The sequence below is a fragment of the Aptenodytes patagonicus genome, chromosome 4 (genome assembly GCF_965638725.1).
Source record: "Aptenodytes patagonicus chromosome 4, bAptPat1.pri.cur, whole genome shotgun sequence".
NCBI classification, from domain to species: domain Eukaryota; kingdom Metazoa; phylum Chordata; class Aves; order Sphenisciformes; family Spheniscidae; genus Aptenodytes; species Aptenodytes patagonicus.
In genome coordinates, this window is record NC_134952.1 from 51,263,885 (window position 1) to 51,278,356 (window position 14,472).

The window sequence follows — 14,472 nt, forward strand, 5'->3', positions numbered from 1 at the left end:
CCTATTACACGCACATACACACACACACTTACTTTACCTGCAATTAAAGCATGTCAACAGGTCAGCAAGGAAAAAATTGCTGTGGCAGCTGTTCCATTTGGTGGACAATCTAGATCTAAAGTTTCTTCAGCTGACACCTTTTAGCAGCATTCAGCTTTCCACTACAGACAAGGAAAGGCAGAGAAAGTAGAAAAGTAAAAATCATCATTCTCTATTAATAGAAAGTAACTGCCTAACACTTGAATGAAATTTGGCAGTTTAACAACTGGGGGGAAAGAACCAAACCATTTTAAACAGAACAAGGTGATAAAATCTCAAGTATACCAGAGAAGCAGTAACAAAGTATATTCCACAGCATGAGGCAGGTCTGCACAGACAAGCTCAGAGCTTTCAGGCCTTCCACCATTACCTTAGCAAGAAACCCTTGAAAACACTGAAGCCATAATCAGCTGTGAGCCCACACAACTGCAGAAGCAATCCACATTTCCCTTCCTGGCTGCCTTCTGTTCACTGCTGCAACCCAAAAACATTTGCATCCATGCCGTACCTCAAACACACCTGCGCATCACACACTGAATATGTTTGGGGTAATTAAGAAAGTGTTCTGGCTAAAAAGTAACCACAGGGGGGAAAAAAAAAAAATGCAAAAGCAGAAAAAAAGTGGTGTGACACTGAATGCTAAACCTGGCTATGCTGCCAAAAAGCTGATTACAAAACTTGATATTCAGACAGGAAATGCATCATAACAACATCTTGTTAAACAAGCTAAACACATGCAAAGGTAAAGGAGAAGGAGAAATCCACACCTTTCTGTCAACACTGGAATAATTTATATTAAATTTTCATTTGATATGTAACAAGGCTGCACACATACAAAAAAATGCAAGTATGAAAAGGGTGTCTATTCATTTACACAGTGCTTAGCATTCAAAATTGATTTTACAGACATCCTGCTAACCTGTCTGGCAGAAATTCCTCCAGACTACACAAATTAATTCAAAACAGGGAGGCTGTCAGGTTTTTTCTCTTATAAGCAAGGAGGTAAAATTCTGAAATAGTTTTCAGCATGCTGAAAGGAATCATGCAAAAGTTAAAAAGGTATACACATCAAGGGAGAAAATAATTATTTTGCATAAACACAATTTTTGGCCAAGAACTCATAGTTTAAACCAGCCTTCCCATCAAAGTAGCATGAACAAAAATACCCCAAAATTAAGATCTTATGGGAAGACACTATCAGTTTATAGATCATAAATATAACATGGTTTCAGTAAAGGCTAGACTAGATGATCCAAGAGATCCCTTGCTGTCTTATGCTCCTGAATTTTAGGGATGATTATACCAGGTTCCTCCACAGAGGTAACTAGAAATCTCATAACACTCTTTTAGCATCATTTTCCCCCTCTATTAAAACAAAGATGTAGTCCTAAAAACTAGCCAACTTCCTCAAGCAGAATGATACCAGGGTGAATCTCTCTATCCTCCAGATCATCTCCAAAACATTTCCTGCCAGTGCCCTTAATGTAATCCTACTCAGGCCTGTGCCTCTAAATAACAGAAAAGAAAATATATACCTAATACCAACACGGAACCAGAATAATCCAGAAAAAGTTATGAGCTAAGGGTTGGGGTTTTTTTGTTGAAGTACCCTTTAAATAGTATGTGGGGATTTTTTTTTTAATTCTACATGAAGAAAAAAGTTTGTTGGTTTCTTTTTTCATCTTTGACCCCAGTTCAGAAAGGTATTACTTTGCATAGCTCACTACAGATAAAAATCTGTAAGAGACCCGTGACAACTTCTCTGCATGCTTTTATCTGCCAACATTCTGTATGGCCTTTGTTACTACTTGCTGGCTTCCACAACCTGGGGATGTGTGCAGCATCACTGAAATAGTAAAATACTGTTCACAAAATGCTAGCTCACTAAACCATGATATTTTCAATATATTTTCTTATTTCTCAAAATAATTCTGAGTGGGGGCTCTAGAGGAAGGAGATTTCTCCGTAATTTGTAGTTAACACTAACTCCTCACCTGTCTGCTTCATACACCCATGACGTCTGGTCATAAAAATAAGATAAGTTTCATTTGTTAAATACAGTCTTTCTATTTCTGTTTTGCTGTATCACTTATCCGTGTAAATTTATAAGTGGAGCCTATAATTGTGTTCTTGACCAAGCTGTTCTTTAGCTTAAATAATTATTTTCTCCCTTGGATTTATCTTCTTTAATTTGCAGCATAGCTTAAAAACTACTGGCATACACATAAAAAAGGTATAGTCTAAATGAAGTCCTCATGATTGAGGCTTGCAAGTTGATCAACCTGGCATTTTTCTTTCCTTTTAGGTACACATGAAATAGACCATCACAGGGAACAGAAAAGAGGAAGAGAAAAAAAGGAAAAGAAATAGCCCCTACCCATAGTCAGAATTAAAGGCTAGCACAGAAGGTAAGCCCAAGCCTCTTTAGAAATCATTGTTTCCAGCAGATGTGGGAAAGGAGTATGCAAGAAGCACCCATGGAGGGGCCTCAAGTGATCAGAATTAAGGGGGGGAGGAGGGGGCAGCACAGAATGAGCCTCTTGGCACATTTGTTTTAAGGATTCCAGCATGCTTCAACCTGAAGGACATTTCTTATCTAGAATCACAAGCCTGAAACTGAAAATTGGTGCAAGAGACTGAAACCATAGTTAATGAAGAACAGAGTCATATGAGGAACAATCGCATTTCTGATCTGGCTAGTGCATGTTTTCCATTATATGCTTAATAAAAACCCACATATTTAAGAGTGGTGCCATATTATCCTAACATATTCGGTGTTTCAGCTTCAAAGCACTGCAAGACTGACTCAGTGAATCTTTGTTACTACTACTGAGGCAGTAAAGAAAAACACAAAGGTCTGTTCTTTTGTAGTCTACAAAAGCATGATTTCTCTATGATATGCAGTTAATGTGCAGGTTTTAAAGAGAAGGTATTCAGAACATGGAAAGATTCTCTGATCACACATATGTAAAAAAATCTGGATCTGAAACCTTTACATCAAGCTATGGTAACTTTCCAGAACCTAAGTTCTTTGTTTTTAAATGAGTTGGGAAGCTAAAGAAAGAAAACAAAAAAACCACAAACACACACCTTAGGTTAGAGGGCAAAAGAAGACTCAGTCTAGTATATGAAATTACAAGAATTTGAATAATCTAAAGAAATTCCAATTTCCAATCAGCTTTTTTTTTTTTTCATTAAAAAAGCTGTAATTAAATTAAAACAGCACAGTTATAATTAAACAGAGAGCTTCCTGTACTTGTGGCCCAGGAGAGTCATATTAATCACACAGTATTGCCAGTGTGTATTTGTTACCAGCTCTCGTTCACCTCCAGACAAAAATTCAGTACTGCCAGGTAGAAAATAATACATCCTTATCTCCAGAGAGTACTGACGCTTGGATCTCTTTCTAGGCACTGATAAACCATTACTGCCAAGCAGTCTGGCCTTATGTAACATATTTTTGGAAGAACAAGTATTTTGCTTTTGCATCAAATACGCAGCTTTGTAAAAGCAAGCAAGCAACATGACACACCAGGTAAAAAATAATACACATCTGCATTTTGTATCCTAAATGGGGGGGGGGGGGGGGGGGGCAGAGGGAGAGAGACAACAAAAAGTTTCTGCCTTCCAATTTCTGAAAACTGAGACAAATGAGGAAACTATGAAATGGTAGAGGAACTGCTCAAAAAAACCCTGGAAACAGATATAAAAAAAAAGTAATTTAAAATCATATGAATATCATAAAATATATATATAAGCTTACATTGCTTGGATAGCCTGAAATTCTGTGCTAAAATTGGTGTGATAAGGATATTAAAAAGTTTTAGAACACAAAAATAGTCAATTCATAGTAGTAACCTTCATGAACTAAGATGCTCTATTTTATATCTTGATATCATCAACATCATGACAGAAGGCAGTTTTCAGTGTTCCTTCAACCCACAGCAGAGCAGTCTGTCAAACCTTCTGTTAATAGGCAGGTTACAGGACATCCTCAGAATAGCAAAAGCCTTTTCAAGGATTTGTGAGTGAGTAGCCAAGTGAACTAGCCATCCTCTTTTACACAATTAATTTTGAGCTCAGGATTATACTGCATTTTATTTGAGATGAAAGTTGTCCCTAGAGACTGTATTGCATCCCATGTATCATAACCTGTACCACTACCCAGGCTAGATATTATGAAAGATGCATAGCCTTGTGGTTTGGGAAATTTAAATTGCTTTCCTTATCTTTCCCCTTCATGTGAAAGCCCAAGAAAATAACCCCAGAAACCATAGTCCACAGATTTATGAATCAATACAAACACTCCCAGTAGCAATACAGGCTATTCAAAATCTCACAAAAACAGCAGATGGACTTAAAAATATTAAAAGGGAAGTATGTTAAAAATTAGCTCTGTTTCACACATGCATGATGGAAATTATGAGAAAGAACACATCATAGAAGCAATACATCCTGGGAAACTTTCCTCTATGAGTAAAAAAAAAAGTCTCCTAAACTGTTAATTTTACATAAAATTGTGCCTCTTTGCTTTTGATTTAAAGATCAGCTGACACTGCAGGACTTCCTCAGATCTTTGGTTTTCTTCTGCTATTCACAGCTTTGCCCAATAGCATCCAACCGAAATTAAAACCTTTGTTTATGGCACTGTTGTTATCCCTAGCATTCAGACAAGAAATCTCACACAGTGAAGAGCCATCTCTGTTTTGTGCTGTTATTGGACAATTAATTAAAGGAAAAGAGTTAGTCAACCCAAATAAACACAGGCTACAAGGGCAGCACAATAGAGGGTTGTTTACAACATACAGTGCATTACACTAAGGAGTTTGCCAAATTGTCACTAACACAAGCTGATTAAGTCTGCATGGCTGAGAGCAGACACTAGCACAGGTCTGGAAGCAGTAAAACCACAGTGGCTTGGATGCAATGCCATACAAATATGACTAAACTGCTTTTAAAGCTAATCTAGGCATCTTCACAGCACATTTCCTAGCACTCCCTGTTCTAGGATTTGCTCCTGCAGAGCCAGTGTGGGTATAGGCATGCCCACAGTCCTTTTTTCATGTTGTTGTCTTATAACAGGGAGTTCTAGCTACTTTTCAACAGCCACAGCGACGTGAAGTTCTACATCTCACTCATCTACTCCATGCAGGCAAAAAGGAAAAAAAAAAGAAAAAAAAAAGAGGCATAATGTTTTAATATCTTCTGGATCCTCCCTGTCAGATGAGACGTAAGAGTAAAGGTAGGGAGAAAAGGAATTCTCAGTACTTCCCAGGAAAAATACTTGAACAAATAATCAAAGTTAAACAGCTGGGTCTACAACTGCTCATTTCCCCCCCAACACCTGTAAAGACAGACACTGTAATCACTCTTCTCAGCCTCACAGTATTACACACATCCTCCACAAGTTACTTAACTGCAGCAGCTCAGGGATTACATCAGCCAGCTCTTACCCTTTCAATAGTGGTTTTTAAACACTTCAAACTTAAACTTACCTAAATGCTCTATAACTCATTCCTTCCTCACACCAGCTTAGGGTTTTAGCACTTGCCTTGAACACCATGTTTGCCTCCTATTCCAGTCTCTCTTACTAAAAATGAGGTGAAAAAACAAGACCTAAGTCTGCTTTGCATTATCTGTCCACAGCTCCAGTCTTCAAAGAGCAGCAAACCTTCCCCGTCTTTCTTTTTACTAACATCATATTTCTATAATGATTTCTTGTTACTCTTGAGTTGGCCATTCTGAATGTTACATTTTAATTTTATGTCCTTGTGCTATATTTTTACACTTGTCCTTGGCAATTCAGCCTGGATTCCCTTTCCCTCCTTGCTGTGTTTGATGTTAGAGAGCTCGCTAGTAGCCAAGCCAGCCTCTCACTACTTTTCATATTTTCCTCTGCGGAAGAATAGTTTCAATTTCTGCCATTAACATAATTTCCTGAAGGAACAATATGTCTCCTTTTTTTATTTTATTTTTGCTCTTAACACCCAGAACTGGTGGATAAGACTCATGTTAACCAGACTTACCTGAAGTCTGCCTTTCTAAAAATCCGTTGTTTTATTTTAGCACAAGTCCTCCTTCCCAGACTCTCATTTGCTCACTCTCACACAAATTACTTATCTTCTGGTTATAACAAAGCTTGGAAGAGCCTATCCTCTGGTTACTTTCTTCATATTTAGCACCAGGAAAGCTTTACCAAGGTCCTCCAAGAACTTACCAGGAACCTGCATCCGCCATACTCTCTAACCAATACTCCTAGGTAATTAAAATCCTGTGATCTGGATGATTTCTTCTAGGTGTCCACAAACACCCTCATCCAGAAAATCTCCCCGATTTGCCAGTCTTCAGTCACCTCTACCAAGACAGTACCAATATTCTTTTCCTTTTTATTCATACAGACTTTTAGTAGAATTGTTTAGAATGGAAAAGTTTATTCTGCCACCAACTGTTTTTTCAACTCCTTTATGCCACAGACCCCAATATTCCTGTACTTGAATAAATAATATTTTTATCTCAGAATATTTGAATGTACTTTGAAATGATAACTGCTTAGATGACATTATCCCCTGTCACGGAGCCCAACGCTGAGTGCTCCTGAAATGTTGCTGTTGAGTTGATGCCTCTTTTAAACCTAAACTGTTGTTCCTTTAAACGTTTGCCAAAACTCTGTACGAATGTTACCACTAGTAATGGAATATGCCTTGCTGCCAATACAACAAAATTTTATCCCCCTGCTACTTTAGAATAAAACAGTAACTTTCCACCTATTGAATCATTGCACATGTACCTGCTATGGTAATGTTATAACACACAGCAAGTACTGGATTTAAGCTATGCATAGTTTATCACTTCCTAATCTAATATAACATCCATGAAATGGGAAGCATTACTATTACTTTAGAATTTTAAATTGTCAAGAGGAAGAATCAGATAACATTTCATTAATCTTTAATTCATTTCACTTTTTAAAATGTATCTGCACACAAAGCAATTCAAATGTTGTTGAATTTCAGTGAAGGCTAATGGGAAAAATTCATGCAAATACAAGACACAAATTCTGCTAACAATTTTTTTCCTTATAGGCAAAGACTAAAAGAAACATTAATACCTGGAAAAGTGTTCAGATAGCTTCTATATACACCAAAAGTCAAATAATTCAGTCATTTTAACTGAGCTGACTTGAATGTCAGCAGAACCAAGGTCTGTGTGCCCAGAACGTTGCCTACTCCCTCAGCTACAGAAATTGATCTAACAAAGAGCATTATCACTTCCTTTGACCTTTGTCCCTACAACCTTAATGTTAGGTGGTGGATGCGATTTACCATTTCTCATTAACCCATTTTACTAACAAGTAAGTTGCTAAAAACAACACCACTAACAAAAGATAACTTGCGAACAGCATGCATCATAAATGCAGTGTTTGCTAAACTGCCTTAGTTGTTTCTCTCTGAACATTTAAATTTTTTTTTTTTCAACAGTAAAGGTTCTTGTGGAACGAAAAAAGTTTTCCAAGTCCAAGGACTCCACTGGCATCCAAGCAAAACAAACCTAGCTCTATCTAGCCTAAGGAAATTCTGCAAAACCATCTCAGTACTACGTTGTGTTCTGCTGTATCAACGCTAGCAAGTCAGGAACCCCTAAGCACTGGGCTGTTTTTGGCAAACATCACCACTCTAAAAATCATGCCAGCGAAATACTGCTGAAGGCAGATGTAACCACCGACATCCATAAAACTTCTGTGGTATGTGGCAGCCAGCTCATGCTAACATCTCCCAGTGTTGTTCACATTGCTGGGACCAAAACATTAAGAACAGAAATCATTGTGAGGGCAAACCAGTTTCTGCCCTCCATGTTTATTTTCCTCCATTTTATTTTATTTTTTGTCACTTTTAAGAAAAATTACTTCCACTTCACATGCTCCTCATCCTATGAAAATGATTCAAGGAGCTAATAAAGAACTTTCTAATTGTTTACCTGAAACCACTCCAAGCAGGCAAGCATAATTAATCTTAATGCAAGTCAGCAATTCAGAAAGGAAATTACCCTGTTACACCTATTGCTGACTATGTGTTCTATGCTTCCCTGTACTGAAAGGCAAAAGAGCCAATTAAAAAAAAAAAAAGGCAAGACCACCTCAAAGTAACAGACTAGCTGAATCCACTACTTCTTTGAAACTCGGAATCACGAGTCCCAATATGACTGATACTCCCAATCCATGCCACAGGCATTGCAAGGACATTTGGGTAGTTCCACAACAACATCAGAGCAAAACAAGGAGCAATGCACCCTTTTTTGAAGGCATTAATGGTTCGCAGAAAAATCTTTGGCTGCTTAGCACCTGTCATAGCTGTACTCGGTCAGGCACACACAGGAGAGAGAACCCACTATAATTCTAAGTCACATGTAAAGAGGAACAGAGCCCTCATCTCCGAAACAAATCCACATCTTGCTGTGGTTGGGAGCATGCACTGCCTGCAAAGTCCAGCACTAAAAATAAAGGGAGTTCCTCACAAAGGGAAATAAGCTTTTGTCCTCCATAGGTTTTCTTACAGGAATACTGAATTTATGACACTGTACTAAAACATATTTATGGCACCAGCAAAGTGTAAAAGCCTGATAAACGTGCAAGGAGAAAACAGCACAGCTATGTTTAATAAAGCACATGGGTCCAGTGTAACAAGGTAACAAGCCACGGATGTTCCAACTTCAACCAGTAACCATAAAAGCAGCACCTCCCTACTCAGGCTCCCTTCTTCCCTTATATGTTCAAGACATATGCTTACAGAAACACTACTCTTAATGTAATGCCAGTACAGTCGTGAAGCAGCAAGCCAAATTATCTCTCCCTCTCAGGTTTGCTGCATTAGGGCAGGAGCCTGCCACATCAAAATGAGTTAACACAATTTAGTAAAAACCCACACTACTTTTTGGACCTGGCTGCACAACAGCAATTTTTCATTTGTTGCTCTTTGACCTGTGTGTCAAAAAACAAACATCTGAAAAATGTTTAGTTATTACAAATAGATTAACTGTTAATCAAACTAACTCAAAATTACAAAATTCTCTTCCCTCCTGCTCAGGGGTACCTGAGGTTTTACAAAAGATTTTGTGAACGCAAATGGGATTGATTCTTCAGCAGTTCAACTCTTCAACCGTCAGCATAGTGCAATAAAGACAGCCAACAGTTAAATTTAAGTTACAGTTCAAAAGTTTACCAACATATAGGTCTTGTCAATAGCTTAAAGGCTTTATTTTTTTTACCTACATTAGGAAATCTTTCTAGCTGTGAGCTCTATTGCTAGCATCACTTTACCAGTTCCCCAGGCAAACTAAACTACTACTAGAATAGTCACTACCTTAGGTCTACTTACATAAAAATTTTCACAGAAATAAATCCTACCCCCCACCAATACACAATACAGGCAACTTGTAAAAAATGAACTAGAATTAGAAGGATAAAAGGCACAAGTGTCTTTCAGCAGCAGTTATTTATGCAAAGAACCTAGCACATGTTTTTATTATCACGCAGCTTTTCTGCCTTTTTTTTTTTTTTAAACCAAACCAGACAAGTTCTTCTAAGGCATGCAACTGTTTAAATAAACAAAACTGTGTCTGTTATACTGTTTGGAGACTACAGCAGAGGTACAAGGGGAGAAGATGACATTTGACTATGTTTCTACAGTTAAATGGCAAAAATTACATAATAAGTATTTGCCTAATACTTTTAGCACTAATCTAGCTATGTATTTTCCCACACAGAAGCAGAAAAAATGTCCTCTACAATGCTAATTATGATTAGACCAGAATTAACTGTCATGGTCTATCGTCACTGTGCAGGTAGGCAGTTCAGTATTACCTCACAATTTGACCTTTCTTTTTGTTGTTGTTTTTTTTTTTTAAAGGAAAAAAAAAAAAAGCCATTGATTTCTCAATAACTTACCACTCATGGGGAGTCACCACAGTTTGAAACAGAGTAAGTTTCAGGACAAATTCTGCAACTGCTATGAAAACATGCTGCATTTAGTTCAAAGATAATGTGAGTCGAAGCCCCAAGTACATCTTACACAAACTAACTCAGTATCTCACTCTTCCTTTTCAGGTGGCAGTTGATTTTGGAGGAAAAATACTGTTACGTGTAGATATGGAACTAAGGTTTTGGGCCTCCTGCATGCAGATAGCTATATTTGTGTCATGTTTCCAAACTTTCCTCTGTTAATTAAAGGTAATCCCACTAGGTATCAGAGGTAACACATTCTTAGATCGTGTCTTTGTGTGCCTTGAGCCTCTACCACCATTGTCACCAGGTCTTACTTTACCTGCTCTGCTTTCATTCCACATGGAAGTGCCTCACCTGGACATGCCCTTCAGGATCACTTTTGACAAGAATTTTTTGTCCTCATGGTTTAAAATGGAAAGCATTCTTATCATAACATCAATGGGGAGGGGAAAAAAGGAGGGGGGAAAAAGGAAAAAGATGTAAATAAAGTTATGTTTCTTCCATGGGCTTTGGCAACATATTTTTCATCATTTTAATAGAATTCACTTATTTTTCAAAGCACATATCGTCAATCATCATGGCTCAATAAATAGATTAAAACAGCTGTTAGCAGAAGTCAGTTGAAAACGTTTGTCTTGATTGAGATGGATAACAGAAAAAGGCATCTGGATGTTCCATCAGCTTCATAACTGCCATCCTCACACCAATATCTCACTGGTACAATCTTGCCCTTTGCAATTATTTATACTTTACAAAGTAGATTGTAAGTTTTTCTGTCTTTTCCTTCTCCCTTTGACCTTCCATGTTCATTAAAGCAGAGACAGAGAGGATGCATGCCTGCACCTACAGACTTGTCCACATGGAGTAACTCAAAATCATACCAAGTTACTACCAGCAACCTTGGGTGACAGAACATGTTCACACGACCTTGCTAATAGTTCCTCATTGCCTCAAAGATCACAGCAACACAGCAATCACTATCAGGACACACTGCCTTCTCCAGTTACCAGGGCCCTGAAGTTGCCAAGACCTCTACTCTCCTTTGGCATCCCAAGAAAATATCAAAATAGCCTTCAGTGATTTGGTGAGCGACACAATGAGTTTCCTGAAGGAAAAAAAAAATCAGCGTTACTAACCTGTTAAAACAGAAGCCTGAACCCAAACTGACAACCCACGCACAGGGTCAGGCAGCTAACAAACGTAAGCAGAAATACCTGGCACTACGTAAAACATCACACTTGTGAGGAAAAAGCCTTCTTTGAAATAAAGGCGCGCATCCCACGCTCTCACCTTGGCGTTCGCCTGCTCCCCTGCGTGAAGCCTGGGTCCTCTCCCAGAAGTTTGCGTCCAGCGCTGCCCAGGTCACCCTACAAACCAGCAGCGGAAAAGCCGAGCCAAACAGATAAAGGAGATTAGGCAGGCATTATTTCCAGTGACCTATATACTCCGCTCAGCCCTCAGCGGCCGTGAGGCAGACAGCAGCTGCCCGGCTGCGGGGGACGCCAGCCCGCCGCCCCGCACCGCGACGGGGCGAAACGGCGGCGAGACGCCTCCTAAACTTGGCGCCCAGGCGCTGCCCAACCCCGAGCGGGAGGCGGCCGCGCCCGGCACGGAGGCCCCGCCGCCAGGTCCGAGGCCCGTCTCCAACCGCCGCCACCCCCCTCACAGCTCCTGCCCCGGGAGGCCCAGCCCCTACCTGGCGCGGGCGGTGGCGGAAAGTTTCCCCAGGGAGGGGCGAGGCGGTCTCCGCTCCCTCTCTGCCGAAGCGAACGGCTCCGGGAGGGAGGGAGAGAGAGAGGGAACAGAGGCGGCCGCTCAGGTAAGTCGCCGTCAGCGACGGGGCAGCCGGGGCCGGCGCTAATCCCTCAGGGGGGAGGGATCCCCCTCAAGCCCGCCCTCACCGAGCGCCCCGGAGGCTCCGTCCCCTCAGGGCGGGCATCTCCCCCCCCCCCCCCCCGCGTCGCGGCGGGCGGCCCCAACTCGGCACGGGCCGCTGAGTTAGTGTAAGCGGGGGACCGGGCCGCTGAGTCAGAGAGGCGGGGAGGAGCCGCGACCTGGCGGGGTGAGGCCCGGCCCGCGGCGTCCCCTGGTGGGCGGCGGCTCTTGCCTCGGCGGGCGGAGAGGGCGAGCGCGGCCCGGCGGGGCCGCGCTCGCCCTCTCCGCCCGCCGAGGCAAGAGCCGCCGCTGAAGAGGAGGGCGTCGGTCGGTGCCGCCCTTTGAGGTAACAGTTGTGGTTATTAGGTGAGGAGGTCTCGGCCCGGGAAGAAACACGCTCCTGGAGGAAAAAAAAAAAAAAATAAATAAATGTTTAAAAAAAAAATAGAAGTGTGGTGCATAGGCCCTGTATTTTAGAAGCGATGCCATAGGAGGAAGGTGGCCCCAGTTATGTGAGTCACTAGGTGGCACTGTTATAAACATCCCCCTTTTTAATTTTTAATGGTTATTATTACTAATTTTTTTTTTCTTTAGATGATACCGTGGCATATGAGCGTTGTTCCATCCCAGGAGAAAATGTCGGTGCTCCTTGGGGTGCGTTTCTCTGCAAGCAGGAGCATTTCGAGTCCTCTTTCCTCAGTGAGCTGCACGCTGGCCTTTGGGGCCTGTTGTGGAAGGTTACGAGTGGGGAATCACCTGCCTGCCATTTGCCTGGACCCTCTTGGACGGTTACTCATGTAGCCCCTGTGAATAACTAAGAAAGCTTCCGGCCATCAATTTGTCCTACATGGAAAACCTGCAAACCAGAAGTACCATTTTAAATCTAGCCCATATTACTTACAAATTAGAATTAGAGATAATTCCCTAATGATACAAACTATATAGTTCCTATTTTTAAATACCTCACTATAACTGTGATAGACTGCTGTGGTGAATAGTTAAGCATGGTTCGCTATGCTATTGTGTCATTTTTTTTTTTTAAGTGGCTTCAAATAAATTAATTAGACTGTCAGGGTACTGATTGTGATTTCGCTAATGACTCAAAATAGGAATAGATGCTGGCCTATTAGGGTAACAGCTCATTTAAATAAATGTATAATATAATTTACCAAGTGTAATGGTGTTCTCTATGAGCTCAGGAAGCGTTCTCTCCAAATGCTCTATATAATTAAAGAATAATTTACTAAGATTACTAACTAACTAGATCCACACAAACTAACTCACACCTAGGCATGCCAGAGTTAAGATTTCCCAACCCAGGACAAAACCATCATCCAAAAATCCAGTCAGAAATAAAACTGATCTAACTTAAGTCGGGTTCCTCCACTTAGAAAGACTGGAAGAATCATTGGTTCTTGTAAAATATCTTGACACACGTTGAAGCTAAATCTAAGCTTTAAGGGAGGGGGGGAGGCTGCCATTTGCAGAGACTATAATTCCTCCTTCTTATGCTGTTGTTTATTGTTTTCAGAACTGCAAGATGAAATACTAGTTCCACATAATTCTTTATTGCAAATGTTATGGTAGAAGTGCTCAGCAGAGTTACTAATGTCACCCCCCTCATAGTCTGAATCCAGAATCTGTTGCCTAGATGTCTGGGTGTGCATGTCCCTGTTGGAGAGGTGTTTTCCAACATTAGATCTGGTATTTCTTACCATTCATTCAGAAAGCAGCTTCCATGTGCTGCTATAGAGCCTGGGTATGCAGGTGGGTGGCATTCGGGGGCTGCCTAGGATGGCAGAGCAGAAGCCAGCTTGGGAATTTGGTAAGATTGTCTAGAGGACTTTAGCAGAAACTGAGAGGATACTTCTGTTTAAATTGTTTAGTCTCAGAACCGTCAGCCAGCACACAGATGAAAGACGCCCTTTGTGTGAAACATCTCATCATAAGCAGATCATTAAGGAGTGAGCCTCTGAAGCAGTGCCTGTTAGGGATGCTGATATAATCTATTTCACTTCTTTCTATTGCTGCTCTAAGCATTTTAAAAACACTCCATAATTATTTCTCCTGTGATAATTAGGTTGAATCCGAGATAGCTGTCCCTTTACATCCCTATCTCTTAATCATTAGATAAGCTGTTCTATCACACAGAGTTAGAAGAGATGGAAGTGTAAAGATGGCTTATCACAAGCTCCCACTAATCCTCCTACTGGCCCTCTTTGTTCTGAAGGCATTCTTAGCTACTAAGAAATACTTCACCCAGGTATAAGGATAAGAGGCATACCACTTGAACCCAAACACAATTGACTGACAGGATAGTTGCAAGTTGTAAAGGTAACACAAGATTTAACAAACAGCATTTGCCAGTTTGCAATGTTGTGTCATCAGTACAATTGTGCAGTGCCTCTAGTGAAGTTTAAGCAACAATTACAACTAAGTTTGTACTTGTAGTAGTTAGAGAACGTAACAACATATATGCTCATACCTTTTGTCACCAGTTTTACTCCATGGAAAGCTCAGGCTTTCTAAAGAAATTCCAGGAAGTTTCTGCTTTCTGTGAC

General features: G+C 40.6%; 1 protein-coding gene and 1 long non-coding RNA gene across 4 annotated transcripts in view; one reads left to right on the top strand and one right to left on the bottom strand.

Moving 5' to 3' along the window:
* Window positions 1-11,802, bottom strand: part of FHIP1A (FHF complex subunit HOOK interacting protein 1A) — a 99,326-nt gene extending 87,524 nt beyond the window's left edge. For 2 of the 3 annotated variants that reach the window (XM_076336698.1, XM_076336700.1), the window contains exons 1-2: window positions 11,733-11,802; window positions 11,327-11,403 (exon numbers count right to left, since the gene is read on the bottom strand). The gene's annotated coding sequence lies outside the window, so the exon portion shown is untranslated. Of the gene's footprint in view, window positions 1-37; window positions 162-11,326; window positions 11,404-11,732 lie in introns of all 3 variants that reach the window. The other variant, XM_076336699.1, reaches the window with a different exon arrangement.
* LOC143159591 (uncharacterized) lies at window positions 11,787-13,079 on the top strand. Its single transcript, XR_012995183.1, has 2 exons — window positions 11,787-11,855; window positions 12,506-13,079. It is a non-coding gene; the product is annotated as an uncharacterized LOC143159591 (long non-coding RNA).
* The last annotated feature ends 1,393 nt before the right edge of the window (window positions 13,080-14,472 follow it).